Raw genomic sequence first — 21,489 nt, 5'->3', positions numbered from 1 at the left:
CGGCGCAAGGCCGCTCACAACCCGAGGGTAGGGGTGCATCGTCTGCACCATGCGGGCCAAGACGGTGCGGGCCACGTCGAAGGCGGGGACGTCTTGGGAGACTGGGGTGCCCTCCTGGTGGGCCTCCCTGGCTCGGGCGTCGGCGTCCTCGTTGCCCCGGATGCCACTGTGGCCCGCCAGCCAGTGGAGCCGCAGGTCGCAGCCTCTGGAAGCCACAGTGCTCATCTTGGTTGCAAGGAAGCGCTCCGGGTAGCCGCTGCTGTTGGTGAGCTGATCGGCCGCGTGCAGCCGCAGCAGGGCAGTCCTGAAGTCCGTGAGCATGACCGCCCCGGGGGCGGTTATGGGGCCCCTCTCAGGTAGGAGGTCGGAGAAACAGCATAGCTGGCGGCCCCTCTACCTTCGTCGGAGACCCAGCTGTTGCTACTTGCTACTGAAAGTTCTCCATGACTGACATGCCCAAATCCTTTTGTCCGCAGGCTTCCATATCTCTCTCTTAAGTGGGCCGCACTAGCACGCGCTAGAACCTGTGGCAACCGGCTTCGCGATTCCGGCGTCTGTAGCACAAACTCGGCGTCTGTGCTCCCTACTTCAGGTGCGAACACACGTGAACTAGCGAGACGGGGAGCACGCGAGAGATCACGTCACGAACTCTGGCTGTATTCTCGAAGGTCGAGCTGGGCGACGCCGGGCGCCCGGTATTTTAGATGCGAAGCATCTCATGGTCGGGGCTAAATCCGTCCCTTGTTGTTGTAGTTGCGTCGTCCACACCTCCACTGCGCTTGCTCGGCTTGCTGAATGCCCGGTGGTGTCTTAAACTTTAATGGCTCCTGGAGCGACAGTGTTGCCGGTGTCTTCCTGGGCCACCACGAGATGAGGATGCTTCCCTCTCCTCCTCACCACCGTATAAACCAGGTGCGCACACGCGCTGCGCGCAACTCCACTGCGCATGCGCGTCTCTCCTCAATTCTCCTCCTCCAGCCGTATAAACCACGTGTGCACACGCGCTTTGCGCCGTTCAGTCTGCACTCGAAGAAAAAAGGGTAGAAAAAAATTCCCTCGCACTTCCCCGAGGGGGAGAGTGTGTAAGTGCGAATGCACGGTTGTTGATTGCGCGATTACGGTGGATATCGTGATCTTGGAGTGGAGAGGAGGCGCCCAACACCCGCAGTCACTGAGCGGAGAGAGGAGGAGGAGAGTAGCGCCCGCCGTTACGGCGAGGGCTACACGAGCGCCCTCACGCGTCGGAATGCGGAGCGCCCGCTACGCGAGCGAGAGCTCTCCCCCCGAAGTGGAGAGGAGGCGCCCAACACCCGCAGTCACTGAGCGGAGAGAGGAGGAGGAGAGTAGCGCGCGTCCATCTCTACCGTTGCTAGGGAAGACGAGGAGGAAGACGAGGAGCGCGCGCACCCGCAGCTGTTGCTATGCGGACTACGGCGGCGGACGATTCAGGCTCGCTTAAGAAGTGCATTCGCACTTAAAAGGGACGAAATCGAGGGTTTTCTCCCCCGTACCAGCGAGATTCTCCCTTTAGCTAATTACACGTAGCGCCCTCTGTACGGCCTCTACGAAACATCGAAACGGGGAGGAAATATTCTCCCCTGTCGTCTGCAATCTGCTGTCGGCGCCGACGCCGAAAACGAAACCGTTCATCGTTGCACTGTGGCTTTCGCCGATCGGGCGCAGACGACGACTACGAGCAACACCGCCCCTGCGGTGTGCTGCTTGCTTGTTTTCTCGCTGCCTTTTTTTTAATATTACCATGTGCCCGCCACGCTAACGCGCGGCTCGCCAGCCGTGTGTTTGAAGCACATTCTGTGGGCACCGCTGCATGCTTGCTGTGAGCGACTCGCCTGCGCCCTGTTCAACGTTACCACTGCATTTGTGGACGTTTTATACTGACGCCCAAGGGTAACAGAGGTCAGCGATGATAGTAAACTGCCCCTTTTTTCGTCAACGAGCACGGACCGCAGCATATTGACGCATCAGTTACCAACAACAAAAGGCACCCATTCGGTAACATCTTGGCTGAATGGTTGCCAGACCAGTGGTGCGCTGTATACGCTAAAAGAGCGAAGGCGAGGCAATGAGTGTCATTACCCAAACATACCTGCCGTACTGTTTCGTAAAACGTTTTTTCTTCTTTGAGCTATTTTACTGCTTCTTGCAAAACCTCAAATTAATAAAAGTTTGCAATTGCACGGGTTACATTTGATGAAAGATGATTGATTGATTGATTGATTGATTGATTGATTGATTGATTGATTGATTGATTGATTGATTGATTGATTGATTGATTGATTGATTGATTGATTGATTGATTGATTCTGGGGTTTAACGCGCCGACGCAACGCAGGCGATGAGGCGCGCCGTAGTGGAGGGCTCCGGATTAATTTTGACCACCTGGGGATCTTTAACGTGCGCCGAAATCTCGTACACACGCGCGTTTTTGCTTTTCGCCTCCATCAGAAAAGCGGCCGCCGCGGCCGGGAATCGAACCCGCGACCATTTGATGAAAGAACAAAACCCACCTAAGGCTTACGCACTGCCGTGGGTTATCGAAACAAGCAACGATCTCACTGTTCCTACCTGCATTCTCGGCGATCAGGGTTATAAATACTTTGTCGCCGTTTCAATGTTTAGTTGTGGCTTGTGATCATGCGGAAATGTGAAAAGTGTACTATATGTTGCGGTGTATACGTGTGTATGTTGCGGGTTGCGTGTATTGTGCGTTGGCAGTGCCTTTAATGAAGTGTATCTGTGTTGTGCTATGTTTCTTCGCAATATGTGCCCGCCCACATGTGGCCTTCGTGATGTTGGCTATAATAATATACGTTATCCATAAAGGAAACCAAGGAAACGCCTTGATGTAAGTCCCCACTGATGGTGATGCTTAGTAGCTGCCCCTCCCCACCCCTACTTTTTTTTTGCGTCATCTATAGGTCATTTTAAAACGTTTACGATTGCTTTACTTCGAGCACGCTAGAGGGCGAGCATTGTCGAGGATGCGACAGCGACGGATACGTTTTTCGTGTTGCCTGCATTGCCTTTGCGCTGAGATTTACGATTGCAGACGATCCGCGTTTTGATTCATCGGTTGTAGCAAGGTAAGACGACTAACAACAACTGGTTGTTCTCAAACGGCCGCATTGGATGCTTGTGATCTTCTGTGCGGTGAACGGCGGGGTTACGAGCCTTTCGTCAATAAAGGCGGCATTTTGAAAGCAATCGGTATGACTTCTACTGTGTTTACGGCGGCGCGTTCGCTACGAACGCGTAGGCGGGGCGCGCAGTGAGACGAATGCAAGTCGCGCATATACGATTGGCGACATCGCTTGCTAACCACAGTTCTGGTGCTCGGTAGGTAATTTCTTGGTTATTTTACCGCATTTTAAGCGCACACAACCACAGTAACCTACTTATTTGTACTTCCTCGATCCTCAAACAGATCAGCTCGCTAGGCCTTTCTCGCATGACAAGCCTTGCTTGGGTGACGCTGCCAGGGGAGGAACGCTCCTCCATAAGCTCACGAAAGGGGGAGATCTTCCTCCACTCCTAGGGGTAGAAATGCGCTCCTCCCTCTTAAAGGGAGAATCTTTCTACCTCTTAGGGAGAAATATATGATACATTCCTGTTTCACCCTTAAGAGAGAAACTACCACACCCTTTTTTCTTTGAGTGTGCTTCCAACCCCCGACTTCGCCGGTTCTGCTACGATGCTGCTAGGATGAGTGCCGATGTCAACGCCAGTGCCAACATCCCCGTCAACGTGAGTGCTGACGCAAGTGCAACCAACAGCATCAGCCCCAACGTCTGGAACCGCTACTGCAACATCCACTGACGTTACACTTCACGGACCACAAAGCAGTCATACTCAAGGCGAAACGACAACCACAACTAGACGTTACCTACATTGCCTACTTAAAGACATTCATACCACCCTACCCACGCGTCACCTTACTCTAACACCACACACGAACTCTACTCACACTACTTACTTCAACTCTACTTACACACCAACCAACCCCCACTACTGCTTCGCATCCTCCTCAGGGTTCCCCCCACGGGAACATGGCGTAATTTTTTTCTGAATATTTTTTCTTGAGCTCCTCACGTGGCGCAAGCCCACGTGCAAGCGTGGACAACGCCAGGCGCTCCTCACGAGGCGCTCGCCCCGGTGCGCCCGGGCTGAGTTAGAATTCCTGTAACGATTTAAGGCGGAACGAAAAGCAAACAGCTCGGCTGTTAAAAAGTCCATTACGCGGCGATTCCCTCCATTTTCGGCGCGACACCATCCACGGCGCTGCTGCTCTTCGAGTACACGAAATACAGCGAATACAAAGAAGCAAGCCATCCGTTGTTTCTGAGTGCTTGCAACAAAAGGCAGCTGCGCTATACGCCCACGCGAGTACCACAGCAAAACAAAGAAGTATTATTCTCGTTTCTGAGCGTTTCACGCGATCGCCTGCTCACACGTAGCCGCATTCGCCGTCGCAATGTATAGGGTAGATTAACAATATGTATATATATACAAATATATAAGAAAGAAATAAGGGTTGGCAGTCAAGAAAACCTCGGCAAGCAAAGGGGAGGATGTGGTGGGTCATTGAAACAGATCAAGAATTTGGAAAGAAAGAAAGAAAGCGGAGAAAAAATGCCCGCCGGGTGGGGTCCGAACCCACGATTTCCAGAAATCTAATGCCGTAGGTTCGGATCCCACCCGGCGGGCATTTTTTTTTTCTCCGCTTTCTTTCTTTCTTTCCAAATTCTTGATCTGTTTCAATGACCCACCACATCCTCCCCTTTGCTTTCCGAGGTTTTCTTGACTGCCAACCCTTATTTCTGTCTTATTTTCAACGAGCCTCTCATTTTCTATTCTGATTCGCTACATACAAATATATATGCGCACATGTGCGCGCGTGTTTTTCCAAACATTTTGAGAAGGACAGGGTTGTATTATGAGAGAGATGGACAGAGAGAGTATAAAATTTTGTTTGGAGCAAGCGCTGATGTTCGGGCGCCCGTCGTATGAAGGGCCTCCTTGTTGAGGTACCCTGGGCTTCAATGGCCGTCCGGGTGCTCAATATGAAAAGGTGCCCCTAATACCAATGCCACCATGTCCATGGCCACATGCGGCCCTCTGTAATTTACCTTTGCAGCCAACTCCCCTCACCCCTCCTTTTTTTTTTGGGGGGGGGGGGGTGGCGTTGTTAGTAGCGGGACAAGGGCAACATATGTTGGCATGTAATATTCATTCGTGAGCCCTGTTTATCTTGGGACGAAAAGTGCACTTCCCCACCAGTGCACACGCCATAGGCCTCTTCTTGTTTCTTTTGCTCACTGTTAAAAAAATTGGATGAACCTACGGCGTTTGAGTGACGGCTGTAAGAGTGTGTGGTTGGCGAGGGTGATTCGGGGCTGTATGATGGAGCGTAATGGCGACATTTTCACATCATTTGCGCCATGGTCACGGCATTAGATCTAGGGTTTGGTCGTCCGTGCGTGCAGGCACAATAACAAGTAGGGGGAGAACAAAAAGCAAGTAAAAAACGTAATGTTCTTATCACAAGTTCGCTGCAAGCAGGCTCGCGCCACGAACACTCCTGGGAACAGCAGTTAAGATAAATTGCCGAGGTATTGCTAGAAACGTTGTCAGCACAAAAGGTGGTCTCCCTGAATATCGACACGAGCCTTCTTGAATACGTGGAGAACTGTAGAGTCAGTTAGGTTGCCCTAGAGAAAGTGAAAAAAAGAAAACGAGGGCAAGAAAATTAAAAAAAAAAGGGGGGGGGGGGACGGCGTATTATGGCAGCGTTGTTTTGCCTTTCCGGCCTTGTCGTGGTTGGGTAATGTTGGGTATCGTAAGTTATCCGGTGACAGTTCTTTGGACGCGCGCAGTGTCTTCGCTTTCAGCGTCATGGACGTGTCATGGAATATTGCAAAGGGGCACAGCGTTGAAAGGTGCGTTCGGGCAGGCAGAGTTGCAATGACTGCCCCAAGTGTCATCAGCTCAAGTGTGCCAAGTGCCGACCATTGCACTCTTCCTCGTCTGCAACTTGGACAATGAAGGAGTAAGTCGCAACATGCAGATAGGAGGCATAGCTGGCGCCTTCCCAACCTTGCAATTTAGGCAACAATCATTATCGTCGGTGAAATAATCGCGGTTAGACTCCATTACCTGGAACCACAGCTTCATCCTATGCTACCGCCCTCCAAGGTGTTGTACCACCACGCTTTTCTGTTCTAGAAACACTGTCGCTCTCATGACTCAGGGGCAACCGGTTGCTGCTTCACGATGGCGCTCGGCCCTGCTGAAGACCCCGTGGTCAATGCTTGACCCGGAACAACAAGAGAAATGTTTTTTTTTATAATTTTGCGCCATTAAATTTTCCGCCGTGAAAGGCATTGGATCAACACCATGTTCCTCCCGCTACCTGAAGTTTGTGGTTTGATTGCGATGGAAATAATTCTAACTAATCATACTACGCTGGTTCCCTATTTGGAAAGGAAATTTAAGAATGAATAATCGCTCTGAAAAAGATGCAATATTTCGGTGGAATGGTAACTACCACAGAGGAAAACTTTAAATCTTCCGCAAATTTGCCCTTAAACACCATATTCATGTGGACGAAATATACGGCGACCAATTAGGTTCGAATATCCACTTGAAAAATTGTCACGCACACTTCCTTTCACACAGGCAGTAAACCTAGTGTAGCCAAATTGTTTATTCTTAAATACACACTGAATGACAGCGTCGAGGCGTCGCGTGAACGGATAGCAGAATGTAAAGCGCGAAATGTCCAGTTCAGGAAAGGAGGCTTTGCTATTTCAAATGTCTATACAGGGCTGAGTAAGCGGCTTCCTTATATCCCGTGTGCGCCACTGCTACCAGACCTATTAGTCTGGAGAGCTGGTTGCATATATACGCCTTTTGCTGATACGATGTTATGGCAGGAGCGCCTTTTTTCTTTTCTTGCGGGTGGCGCACAAATATCTTTGGGAGCTGAAATTCAAAGAACAGTGTTGACGGTATACCTTCTTGTTTTGAATAAATGGGGGAATGGGATGGGTATAACAAAAGCAAGTCATAAAAGAAAAGGTCCTGGGCAGGAAGAATGCAAGAAAAAAAGTTGACGCGCCAGCTCGATCTACATATACGAAGAAGGATGTTGAGCGAAGCTGTTGCACTACCTCTACACCTGGTGGTGGAGATATGCAGTGGTTTATTGGTTTGAAGTTTAAAGCAATGTTAGTGAGAGTCGCTTCGTTGCCAAGAGCGAATTTTGCAAAGATGATTTACAGCGTGTGGCTAATTCATTGGGGGCGTTGTAACATGCGAATCCATTTTTTTCCAGGACAAAAGCAACGAACCAGTCCTTGTCCCGCGTCGCCTTGTCAGCATTGAAGCCTGGCGATAACCACTGGTGTGCCCACTTTTTGTCTTAGTCATGCAGAATGCTTTGCATTCTTTTAGTTGTCTTTTTAAATTTTCCCCTGAGGGAGGGGGGGGGGATTTCCGATGTGAAATGTAGCGTCCCGTAACTGGTGTTTACATCCCGGACATCCTCACAGTCGGTGGCATTGGCCTGTAGCTCCTGCTCCAGCGAGTATATATATGCTAAGTGCTATTTTGGTAACATTTTGTGAGTTTTGGTACTCACAATATCCCGCACAACAAAGCCCGAAGACAGCATTTGTATCGGAAGCTGATGCTTGGCCTAATGAATGAAATATACAGCTGAATACTAATAAAATTGCGCTCAGTGTGAACAAAACGAAATTTATTATTTTTGATCCGAAGAATAACCCATCCCTCATAGTGTCAAACTACAGATTAACCATTCCCAACTTATGTTCACAGGCACTCGTTAGTTTTTAGGAGTTTGTTTAAGATCGGATCTTGTTCTGATACTCTTGAAAATACAAGGACGTGCAAGAAAGTTATGCACGAAGTTGACACTACGCAGAAAAGAGCTGCGCAGCACTTCTCTGCCTGTTTTTAGGAGCTGTTCAGCATGTAATCTAAACAGAACTGCTATGCGGAAGTAAACCTCACACAAGTTTGAGCATATTTCACGAATGTATACAAGCCGCAAACCTTCAGGAGTGACCAGAGAGCTGACCATTAGTTCAAAATAAAACTATTCCTGCACGAGCAGGACGCAAGCCTGTTACATTTATGGCAGAAGACACGCGGAGGCGTCTTTTGTGCGTAACGATCTTGTGAACGAATACCCTGCAGAGAGCAGCGTGCGAAGGTGACCCCTCCGTCCAAGAAACTTTCAAGGTTATGTTAACTACGATCGCCCAATCACAGCAGGAGTATGGGCCAAGGACCTTCAAGTATGACCATCCGAGTATGGCCACGTGGCCAGAGAAAGACAGGGTGATTCACCTTGTACAAACTGCGCTCCAACGCGTGTCTTGCTTTTAGAATAGAACTCCGATGTAATTAAACACCGCTGGTGGTGCTAAGGTGCCGGGCCTCAATCAAGGTAAAACAACGTGACAACGTAACTTGCGAGTAAAAAACGTCGACTCTGGCCATCAACCCCGATCACCGACGCCACCAGTCAACTGGGACACCTATATATAAATCTGTGTGTGCGTGTGCGTGCGTGTGCGTGCGTGTGTGCATGCGTGTGTGTGTGTGTGTGTGCGTGCGTGTGTGTGTGTGTGTGTGTGTGTGTGTGTGTGTGTGTGTGTGTGTGTGTGTGTGTGTGTGTGTGTGTGTGTGTGTGTGGACGTGTGCGTGCGCGCGCGCGTGCGATAATTCAAACTCGAAGGGAACCCAGAATTATGTTTGAATTATCAGAAGTTCTCATAAATATGACTCGGGACAACATACCAACTTGGGTTCACATATATTCCGTCCAAACATTCACATATATATTAATAATATAGTATTTACGCCAAAAGGAAGTGAATATCGCAGTTATGAAATATCACACTTTGAACAACAAAATCACAAATGGATGATTACTTCGTCTTTGCATGAGAGTTCAAAACAGTTTTCTTTCTTTCTTTCTTATTCCACACACACGTGCAGTTGTTGGGGCGCGGTTTCGCTTTGACACGTGCATGCAGGTAATCGGATTTATTTGTGACTGTTAGTGATAAAAAGATGCGAACATGCGGCTTGAAGCGGCAAATGCAGCATATATTTTTTCCGCAAGTTACTGAATAGAGCAGTTTGAATTAAGCAGCTTTAGAATACTTTGAAAACATAGCGAGCCAAGCGAAGTTTTGAAATTTATTTTAATTAACCGAAAGTTTGAAATATTCAAGTTTCAATTATCGCAAATCTACAGTACATATGTATCACCGGTGGTCTGTTTCCGTTGATGCACGTATTGTGTACCGGAAAGTACGGTAACGGGATTTCGGGAGCGTCTAAAGCTCGTGATTCTCCGCCCTCCTGCCCAGTGCGCCGACGGGGGTGTATTTCGAGGCGAGCGGCAATTGTTTTCAGAGGCATGCAACCGTGCGATGGGGCCCAGTCATTCTCGGTCTCAGCGCTCCTGGGAGTCCGCGTGTGTGCAGGGGGGAAGGGGGGGGGGGGTTGTATGAGTGCCCTCTTCTGCACGGTGGAGTGTGAGATACATTAGGTCTATACACTGACTCCCTGCGGCTGCACCGTGATAGAGGGGAGCGGCTTGACGTGGTGCAAGGGGGCGTTTTTCGAGATGCGCGTTCGCCTGTGCTTCGTTGTAGTATGTCTCTTGCCGCGACTCCTGGGTGCCGAGCGACTTTGCGGACTTGTAGAGGGGGATTGCTGGTGTCATTACCGTGGCCGCGTAGACGGAACGGTGCTGGAGTGCGGCCGTCGGTCAGATGATCGTGTTCGGTAGGCCACAGCCATGAATTAAATAATACAGGTTGTGTTTCCTCACTGTTTTTGTTCTTCGAGCCCTAGATTTCGTTTGGTTTTGAAGATTCTTTTTCGTGCAGCCTTTTTGGTGTCTTCGCGTCTTTCCAGTGTGTTTTCTCTTGTTTATTTGTTGTAATACATTTTGCTTTATTTTTTTTTTGCATTCCCTGCTTGTTTTCTTGTTCTTTCTATGGCGTCAGATTATATGCCAGCAAAGAAAACTTGACCTATCCCTTCAAAAAGTGTAGAACTTACGAAAGTGGGCTTTTGCAGTTAAGCACATAACGTGCAGAAACGAGTTCTTTCTGCTCTTAGAAATTAAGTAGCTTCGTGGTGCAAGTTGTTCCTTAAAGGCTACCTTAGACCTATGCGGTACATTTCTAGAGCCTCCAGAAGGGAACCTTATTGAAGAGTACCTCCTAGTATACGACATACAAAGCCAGACCTGTCACTGCTTTGTATCTGCGAAAAGGCCGTTTGAAAAGGCGCTGAAGAACTGCGCCGTTTTTCGCGTAACGTGCGCCCTAGCAGATAGATTGTAGCGCGAAAAGTCATCGAAGATGAATCGGTGGATCTTTCAGAATGCGCGACCATATCGTCTCTCTCGTTCGCGGAATTGAGGCTCGGCCGATACACACGCTTACCTGCGGTCTAAGAAGTTCGCACCGTGGTGTTTCTCGCATGTCCTTCGTGCACCGTGTCAACCTTGCCTAGAACTTTACCCGTCTCAGTGGTAACGTTTGCTTGCTTTGGCAGCTGCAATGACTGTCCCTAGCTCCTTTTAACGCGCAATGTTATGGTCTTCGTATCGCAGAAAAGCCGGCGCCGTCGGCGGCGTTGACCATGAGCGAAAAACTTTGTAGCGTCACCTTGCGGCGCCCTCTGAAATGCCCCACCACTATGAAGAAAATAAAAATAAAAGCACATTTGCGCTTGTGCGGGATTTAAACCCGGGCCGAGTTCCAACTCGGCCCCCTGCCAACTGAGGATTGTGCAGCTCTTGCAGGATATAGTGCAACTCTCTTGAACCGAACGAAGCCAAAGTACGCCCTGCAATATGCATGAAAAAAAAAAAAAAAACTGAACTCGGAAATATTAATTGTGCTCTGATGCCCTGTCGTGCGTCTACAGCAACGCGCGACGCGCAGCGGTCCCCTCCTACTCTCTGTACAGAACACATTCCGCTTTTGAGGCATAGCTTTCATGCTCGCTTTACGATGCAGGTGCAACATTGTTCGGAAGCAGTCAAGGGGAAGTAAAAGAATTATTTTTTTCATATGTTCAGCTTCCCTCTCGACTAGGAGGGACGGGTGCAGACACGAATGTCTTTGAAAGTAGCCGAATGACGTTTCACGCTAGCATACACACAGAACACAAATAAGCCGGAATGGGAGTAAATGGCTTGTGTCATAACTCAGTACCAATTCGGAGTTTTCAAAACTCCTTCCAATGGGAGTTTCGCATTACTCCCATTATTTCGGCAGTTTTTTCAGTAGCATATGGGAGTTTCATTTTACTGCCACTACAATGGGAGTTTCCAGGGGTACCATTGGGAGTGTATTGTTTCCTCCAACTGGGAGTTTTCAGGGGGCGCATTGGGAGCAGTGTTGACCTGCATTCGAGGTTTTTTTGTGTGTGTTTTTGTGCGCTTCATATATATGCGCTGCAGTGGAATGTATTACTGCATTTGGGAGTTCTTAATAAGGGCACAGGCCGCATTTTTATTTTTCATTGGGGATCACGTAATTTCTAGTCTTTTTCCGCTTCAAACCTTGAATGGCGAAACGTGAAAAGTTTGTTTTCTGCACAGTCAATTTATTGCATAAAAATTACATGAATACGATATACGTGCGAACACGTTAATAAGACAATAAAAACACAGAATCAACAAAACACCTACATCGAGAACACAAGGTATCTTGGAAAGAGCTTTATCTACTACAACACTCCTCAACGAAACAAATTTAAGCCATTTGCAAACAATGAGGTCAGCATGTCGTCGATGCGCTGTTTGCTTGCACCAGCCTCCCAAACGCTGACGTTGCCGCACCCCCTCACGAATTCCCCTGGAAGCCACAGCAGCACATTCATTAGAGGGATAGCAAAACGCTTTAAATCTGCGGTAACAAATACAGAGGCATATTGGGCATCTGACCTGAAAAAAAAAAAAAAAAAGAAACGGCACTGTAAAGACGCTGCACTTGTCACTCTTGTGTCCAACTTTCCGAATGTCTGAATGTTTGTTTAAAGCTACGCAAAATTGCACTTCTGTCCGAGACACCTGCGCGCTCACTAGTTCGTCAAAACGAAGTGTTCTGCTGTTCAAAAAGGTGCGCGACCCTTGTGGCGACCAACTTCTCAAAATGCTTCCTTTCCCTCTTTTCCTTGCGTGTAGTGTTCTGGGAACGAGCTTCAGGTTTTACCCCCCGCACTGCCCCTCTCTCCCCTCACCGAAAGTTAAGGAAAAATTTCGGTCGGTGTGACACCTGCGCGTGCCCCCCTTCAAAAAAAAATAAAATAAAATAAGCAGTCGTCTGTCGACTCTACAGAATGCTCCCTCGAATGGCGTTTGCTGGTTATAGTTACACGCGCCTAGCGTACGGAGAGCTCCCACGGGGCCCCGACCTTCTCCCTTTCCAGTGAATGCAATTAATCGCCGGCGGCACGCGGCAGTCACCCTCCTCGTAGCAGGCGCGGCTGGCACCACACCTACTTCTCAGGAAAAGCGGCCGTCCTGCGACGTTTGACCGGCCAACTTCACCCTCGCTTGCCAGTAAGCCACAGACACAGCCTAACAAAAACACCTAACAGCCGTCCAGAGTTCGGACAGTTTTCATTCTGCTTGCAAGTGTGAATGAGTGAGTGTTCTGCTCGAGACCCGCGCAAATACGCATTGCGTTCACACCGTTCGGCCTCCCCAATGACGTTCCGGGCATGGTGCCGTCTTTCAAGCACAACGCTCACCTCGAGTGGCGGAGAATCGCCCGTGCAGTGGCGCGGGAAACACGTTGAGTTTATTTGACGCTAGAAGGGGCACAAGTCTCCCAAAATGTTGCGTACAATAAAAAACGTGAAAATCTTACCTTCAACCACCTCGCAGAGGCACAACCGCGTTGTTTTTAACGAGCCACTCTCAGCGATCACTGAATTTAGGCCTCGCGTCGGCTCGCTGGCGTATTCCGTCGGCTCGAAGGTCGGTGACTCGGAGGCGACGTTGCAGTCCGTCGCACGTCAGTCCAGGCTGGTTCCACAATGTTCGCAACGAGCTTCGGTTGTTGGGAAGCACTTCACATCCGTTCGTCCGGCCGCAAGTTCACACTGGCAATAAATGTTCGGGGACGCTGGAGCTCACACGACACCAACTGGCAGCCATTTTGTAAGGACGCGTAGAGGAGGAAGGGGTGAAGGAGGAGGAGAAGGAAATGGAGGTGGCATGGGAGTTTTTAATACTCCCATTAGGACAAACGCAGTAATCACAGCCAGATACTGCGTTTTGTGAAGAGGTACAACCGTGGTAAATGCGCTTATTTACGACGGCTTGTGGCCCCCGGTGTAAACTGGTAGTTTTACCACCATCATACTACCACACGTGGGAGCAGGCCGCCTGTCGTGAGGAGTTTAAAAGACGTATTCCAGCCAAGAAACTCCCATTCAGGCTAACTTGTGTTTTGTGTGTATACCTCCACAAGAATTCGTTCGGCAGTAACCTGCGAACAATAGCGGCAATTAGTCTGCCAACAAGCGGATTGCAGAATTCCGGCCGCCCAGGGCAGTACACCTTGTTTAAGACTCCGTGTACTCACCAGACCAAGACCGTCGTTCTTATTTCTTCGGGGTGGAAACGGGCAATTCAATTGTGCAGGTTAGTTTCGTTCCACGTGGTTGAAGCCCCACAAAACTCGCCCAACCTTCACAAAATACGTATACGGTACGCGTCCTTGGTTTCGTCGCAAAAACAAAGAGACAAGACGCCATTTTGTCCTCCTCAGGACAGACTGTAAAGATACCAGAGCTTAATTAAGCACATTTTAAGTTACAGCTAGAAAATGATGTTATAAAATAAAGTCTTGGTGTACAAAGGTGTTCGTGCGAAAGCTTTCAAAAAGCGTCGCTAACGTGGAACGTTCGACGAAATATCATTCGTTCAAATGAGTTTTCTTGCCATGATTTCATTAACGAGCACCACGACCACAAAGCTCGAGTCTCTCGTGCGATGTGCGTCAGTCTCGCGGCCGCTGACGAATGTTAGAGGGTGACAGGGAATTTTCTTTCCCCCGAAAGCACTATATCGCAAAACGTCTCACGAAAAAACGACATGATGGAGCTGTGAAGTCGTATATTTAATGCGGCGTGTTAATGCTTTGTTTCAGACATAGCAAGAGAGTATTGTCCTTTAAATGTCAAGACAATGTGATGTATACCGCTGACGTTATTGATGATCCCATGCTTTTGAACGCATTCTTCGTTTCAACAGCCACGTATTAGGCGCTGATGAGTCGCTCGCGACCGCTTGTTCCTTTTTTTTTTTAAGAAGTATTTGCCGGAAAGTAATACGCTGACCAGTCATTATCGCATGTCCATATCCCACAGAGCTAGCATTTGTTCCCGTTAATAAATAACAAACTGTACCAAATTCGAACAGGTGTGGATTGTTCGAAAAAAAAAGGTTCCGGATTATAATGTTATTACTAGGAGTGTGTCGAACCGAACAAAATATCGTTTCGGTTGCGGTTCGGGTTCGGGTGAATTTCTTCTGTTCCGGTTCAGTTCCAGCTCGACTAAATCATAACCCGAACCGGTTCGCAAGGTTGAGCCGGTTCGCGAACCGGTTCGGGCAGTTAAATTGTTACAGAAGTCGAAAAAAATGTCGGTAGCTTAACGCAACCATAAAAACTAAATACAATTTTGAAGCATTCAAAATACTGCCTTTGCCTAACAAAAGTTGTGCAATTATAAAGCCAACAGTAAGAAATAGGGCAAAATACTCAGAAAAACACGTTAGGTTGAGATGATTTACCAGCTACTTTCCCACTAAACCCTTAGGTTGTCCTAGGACTATTTAAAGCAACCACCACGCGTCATGCACTCTGTGGAAAATACTTTTTCTCTCTTTGTTTATTTGTTGTTGTTGTTGTTGTTGTTGTTGTTATTGTTGAAACCCCAATATTCTCTCTGGAATCGCCCATCATCCTGAATATAAACCTCTAGGGAAGGCCTGCGTTCTGACCAGTCACTTCCGTACATTAACAGGGGACGTGTGTAAAGCGGTACTGACACAAAGTTTTGAAGGCGAGATAACTTAGGAGATAGATTGGTGTGATCACACATGCATCATCTGAAAAATATCAGCGGCAAATACAGCGTAGAACAGATTTAAGGTCAATTTTAAAGTGTGCGAAACGCAACCGAGCAGCCAGCGGAGGACCTCGCGCAATCAATATTACCTGGATATTTTGCAAATAAACAACATCCAAACACGTCACGAGTTTGTGTTGGCCGCTTCCTCACTGCCGGCGTTTTTTTTTTGCTGGCTGGCTGCTCCAATGGGAGCTCGGACTCGGTGCTTCTGCTATCGAGCAACGAACGACCCGATCGTTGGCGGTGGAGCGCTGTGATTTCGTCGGCTCATCGGGCAGCTGGCCGCGCCCTAAGTTCTACAGCGATTCTAGGCACTCTATTTTTATTGCTTTTTATTACACTGGGCGCGAAAACGCGCCGGGGACACGAAAAGCGCACTGAGCGAGCCGCATGGTCGCGGCCGTGGCCGCAAGCCGGCGCATGCAGGTAGCTCGAGCGATAGCTGTTTACCGCTGCCCAAAATGGGACCCAAGTCGCAAACATGGCACCACATACGAGAAAGGCGTTAATGATACGATGGCGGGTTGGATTAAAAATCGTCATCTGCACTGCCTACCAGAGCGGCAATCGAATATCCGCCGCGGTGCTAAGCCGTACGCATATGTAAGCGGACATGTAGGCAGACCGGCCGGCTGCTCCCAGCGCGAGTCTTCCCACCCACTGTCTCGAGCGTCGCACGCCGTTCTCTTGCGCGCCAGCAATTTGCACTCGCAGCCCCTGCGTCACGCCCACAGTCGCTTTTAAAGGCGATAGTCTTTCTTGGGCTACTTAAACCCAGAAATTTTGGTCTGTCTGTATGTCTATTTGTCTGTCTGTATGTCTGTCTGTCTGTGACTCGATTCAGCCACCCGGCCAAAGTAAAACAATGCTTGCGCAATAGTCTTATATAGTCACAGCTAAATGTGCCCGTCTAAGTCCGGTGTAATGTTCATACTTGTCAATATTGTTGAAGAACAACAAGACATTACGCATATATAAGACAACAAATTAATACAGAAGTGATATTTGCAGCGTTCCTTTATAAAAAATCGCACGTGTTTGATTTTGGCGAGATTAAATACTTCATCAACTGAATAAAAAAATATCGCTCCGCCGTCGCCTGCTGCCGCCCACGCCATATAGCTTCTGGCGGCATTTAAAGAAATCAAGTGGCAAGAGTTACGAAAGGTTCCACTAGATAGGTTCCACGTTCTGCTTGGAACGCACGTGGACTAGGGAAACGCGGTTCTATAAACGTTGAAGTAGGGCACCTCGATTCACACGAGTCTTCGCCGTACGGCAGCGTTGGCATCGAGACACCCGGTTTGGAGCAGTGCAACGCGGGAAATTTAAAATGATTTAAGGAAACCTTTGGCGTCTTTACCTTGGGAGGAGCGCGACGCAAGAGGAACAACATGAGAGGTGAGCGGGAAAGCGAAGGGAGGCATTTACTTGGCAAAAGTCGATAAAGACTATCGTCTTTTGACGACATTTGCAACGAAAGGAGCAGATACCTGGCCAATTTTTTTTAAAATTAAACGGCTCACGAGATATATGGTCACGTGGTCAACTTTGTTCACAGAAAATCCATCGTTTCGCGGTACCGGCTGAAACCGAAACTTCGACTGGCCGCATTGAAAACGCCTCTAATTAAAAAACCTTCGCAAGCTTAAGGAAATGAGGTTTCTACAAGTGATCAGTGGGCAATTAGCTACTTATCGCAACAACAACAACAACAAAAAAAAAAACAAGACACAAAAAGTTTGTGTCAGTGCCCCTTTAAATACCAGCTGTACTTTTTTTCACCACTGGTAGCACAAAAGAAATCCTACAGCAGTCACATAAATGCTACCTGTGAATTCGATTGTTTGGCCACCTAGGACAATTGGTTAGCGGTCACCTTCTCGAGGGTGTGACCCAGAATCTTGCTAAAAATGAGCTCGAGCTAATACTCAGTCACTGTATATTGCTCTGACCACTGGAATGCATTTTGAGATAGCTTCTATTACAAATGATTGCGTCACGGTTAATGTCTTCGTTCCGTCTGACCCCCGCCATCGTTCCGTCCGCTAAGTTAAGGAGTCTCATAACAGTTTATGCAATTGCAAGCTCGAAGGGTGTTTCGACGCGTGAATCAGGAGATAGAGTTCTTTTTTGGGAAGGCGCTTTTTAACACCCTCCTTCGGAACGAGTAGCAGGACCAGCAGAGTAGCAGCACCAGCAGAATCAGTGGAAGTGTATCTTCCAAAATGAAGCAGCGATAAAGGAGACGAAACAGCAAAACAAGCAGAAAGGGCGAGCATTGGGCAAATGGGGAAGCACGGGATGGACCTGCCTTTCCGCGGGTCATCTACTCATATGATGTTTTTTTTCTTCCAAGACAAAATACATGCTGCCTGCAAGTTTGAAGGATAAAATTTTTTGCAGAATGATGAAGTGCCTACGATATGCTAACAGTTTGCTCTGCTATATCTATTATCGTTATTCGAATACGCCAAATAAACGGGAACTTGTCCGCTCTACGAAAGTAACGTTGGCTCTACGGGTAAACACTGGCGATTATGCCTGGCCCACCACAGCGCTTGCTTCCTTCGCAGTGACGACACATTCGGTTGTGAAAGGTTGAATAAAGGAAGGGACGCCTTGAGCAAAATCTGGTGTTTCGCTTATTCGATGGCCGAAGGCAGCAAAAAAAAAAAAAAAAGTAGCTGTAATTATTTATGTGGGAACTGTGCGCGGAATAATTTAAAACCGTGTTGTGGCCCCTGTTTTTTTGTTTGTTTGTTTCATGTATAAACCCACTTTCCAAAAATATTGGTGCCTTTAATGCCCCGAAGCTACCGAGGACTTTGCAGGCCGGTAGATCAATTAAACCACCTGGGCATCTTTAACGCACGTCAAAATCTCTAAACATGGAAATTTTTCTTTTTCATCTACATCAGAAAAACAGCAGCTGGGTGTAGTGATCGAACCCGCATCCTTGTTGTCAGCAGCCAACGGCTCAGCCACCGATCAGTTCTTTAGGGTCACACTTTCTAGGTGTGCGACTTTTTGAGGAAAATTACGAAATGCAACAAGTATGTACATTTCGGGTTCGCCGTTGCAAAGTGCAGTAATCTTGCGGCCCGATATCCTTTACACAGTGGCATCGTTGGAAGGGCAAATTCTGTTTCATATCGCATGCACGCTGTCGAGAAGGCATATCGTTTGCTCAGCCATGCATTCTGCTCGCGCTACCAGCAGTAGCACACCATTGCAACATTGGTCCGCATACATCTCCTCATGCTGTAACGATGAAGAGAGCGTTGAGAGTGTTGACAGATCTGAAGGGGAAAGTGCGGGATGAGTTACGGAATTGATGGTGCGAAAGAGAAAAGCACCGAATGGTGTTGACCTCGCGTTATAAACAACGGATAGTCGAGCCATTAGTCATGACCTGATAACCATTTTTTTTCTTTTGTTTGGTTCAATTCCAGTTCGGGTTCAGCGAGCTCAGAAAATGAGGGTTCGTGTTCGGGTTCAGTTCCGGCCGAAATACCGTTTGCGTTCCGGTTTCCGGTTCTATTCAGTTCTGGTTTGACAGCCTGGAAAAAATGACTCACCATCTCGGCCCGGCGAATGTCCAGTTAAGCTCTTGGGGAATCACTACGACTGCTGATTGGGTTAGGAAATTCGTTATTACTTTACAGTAATGGTAGTGACCTCTGCGTGTGGTAGCCATGGTAAACAGAGACGGGTTCCGCGACAAGTGTGCGCAGGATGTCCGCGACATCCTTCCGGGTAGTCTCTCGCACGGACCTTTTTGAGCAAGAACATTATGGTCCTTCTTGGCTTAGCGCTAACATGAAGCCTATTCAGAACTACGCCCATCATTTATGTCTACACGCAGGTGCTGTACGTATGCCCTGTCCGTGTGAGAGCATTAGATGCCCCATTATGCGGAACTTCGGCCTCCGGCGTTGGCGTCTTCAAGCGATGTTCCCCCACCTAAAAAAGGAGAATAAATGCAAAGAAAAGAAAACTGAATAAATTTTAGCACGAGACTTGAACCAGAGGTCTAGGGAATGTCAGTCCAGTACACCTTCACTGAACCACTGCCTATTCTGTACTCCAGCTTACTATAGGTGGACAAAGGCAATGCGTGTGCCCTTCTACTTCTAAACGTGTCTTACTGAGGCCTATACTGGGCGACTCTTCGTTTCGCTTGGTTTGTGTTTGTGGCGTTTTGATTCATCGTTGATTTGTCCGCTGATTTACATTTACCCTATTATAATGATTAAGATTGGGTTATAATAGAGAGCCGGCTCGGTGCTTTCACAATGGAATTCCCGAAGGTATTTTGCAAAAATCCCGGCGGGACTTCCTAAACAAGACAATATCATCTGCCCATATCAAACGGCTCAAGAATTCCTCATTAATTCGTGATCCTTATTTTTCCCCACTTGAGCTTCTAAACAGGCCATCCAGGCAGGCTGTAAATAATTACGGAGCTCGAAAATTCGAATGAGAAAAGCAAGCGTTCCTGACTCCAAAAGAACGAAAATTCTTTCTTTTAAAACCTCGAAACTAATGTCAAACAGATGAAATTAGTTATTCTTGTTACGTCAGAATACTACACCAGGGCTGCCAGCCCTGCTCTGGTACGTGTGCAACGCTTGCGTTGAGATTTTATCGAAATTGGAAATATTGGCGGGCCGAACCATTCATATCGCGGCAGATTATCCAGCGAAGCTGTTTCGGTTTCATTCGGTTTAGCACATTCACTAAACAAGACACGGTTGATACTAGTGCAGTCAGGGGGAGTTCAGGAGACTGCTGGGATTTGCCGGCCGCCTGCTTCCGCGTGACTGGGGACTGGAGCGACTGTGTCGCGTTCGATGCCACACCTTCTACCTCCGTCTTCGTTTCAAGTTCCGCTGAGCCACGTCGTCCCCCTTCTTGTTTCTAAAGTAGCTCCAAGCTCAGACGCCACATTCTTGCCACCCTCTCTCCGCCCACAGCTCCTGCCCAGCCGCGTCCGCGCCCTCTACGCCTTTGCGCTGTCGTAATGCAACGTCCGACTGTAAATTTCCTTTTTACAGTGGGTCCACAACTACCATCATCCTCCATAACGAGAGCAGTGAAATACTTATTAGGAAGGGCGTCAGACAAGCAGACATAATCTCTCCAATGTTATTCACAGCATGCTTACTAGAAGTATTCAGAACATGGGATTGGGAACAGGTGGGAGTAAGGGTTAATGGAGAAGTAACCTCAGATTTGCTGATGACGTTGCCTTGCTAAGTAACTCGGGGGCCGAATTGCAAAGCATGCTTTCCGCACTGGACAAACAGAGTAGAACCGTGGGCCTGAAAATTAATATGCAGAAAACTAAAGTAATGATCAATAACCTCGGGACAGCACAGCGGTTTGAGATAGGTGGCGAGGCAGACGTGCTATGCAAATATATCTACTTAGGCCAAGTTGTGACTCGGGATACCAACCATGAGGCGGAGATAATTCGAATGATAAGAATGCGGTGGAGTGCATTCGGCAGGCAATCTCAGATAATGAATGGCGGCCTACCATTGTCCCTGAAGAAGAAAGTGTACGACACCTGCATCTTGCCGGTACTCACCTACGGGGCAGAAACTTGGAGGCTCACTAAGAAGGTTCAACTTAAATTGAGGATGACTGAGCGCGCAATGAAACAGAAGATGATAGATGTAACATTAAGAGACAAGAAGAGAGCGGAGTGGGTCAGGGAACAAACACGTGTTAAGGACATATTAGTAGAAATTAAGAAGAAATGGACGTGGGCAGGGCTTGTAATGTGAAGGCAAGATAACCGTTGGTCATGAAGGGTAACAGAGTGGATCCCTAGAGAAGGCAAGCGCTGCAGTGGGCGGCAGAAAGTTAGATGGGCAGATGAGATCAAGAAGTCTGCGGGGATAAATTGGTCGCAGTTAGCACCGGAATGGGATAATTGGAGATTAATGGGAGAGGCCTGTCTGTGCCCTGTAGTGGGCATAGATAGAATGATGATGATGATGATGATTATTATTATGATGATGATGCTGAATGCAGCGTCCAGCACTGATGCCACACTCCCTACATCCTCTCCCGTGGCTTCTGTGCTGCCGCGCTGCGCCACCTCTCCCTCCACGGTTTCTGTTCGCGGACGTTTGCGGGGTATGCATACATGGGCAAGAACGCAAGCGTTTGACACCAGAACAGGATTACCAGCCCTGGTGTAGTGTTGTGCTTTAGCAAGAGAGACTAATTCCTTCTGTGACATTTATT

This window comes from Haemaphysalis longicornis, unplaced genomic scaffold (assembly GCF_048455015.1).
Source record: "Haemaphysalis longicornis isolate Haplotype H1 unplaced genomic scaffold, Haemaphysalis longicornis Haplotype H1 scaffold_2, whole genome shotgun sequence".
Taxonomy (NCBI): Eukaryota; Metazoa; Arthropoda; class Arachnida; order Ixodida; family Ixodidae; genus Haemaphysalis; species Haemaphysalis longicornis.
The sequence above is the reverse complement of the archived record's forward strand: the minus strand, read 5'-3'. Positions refer to the sequence as shown.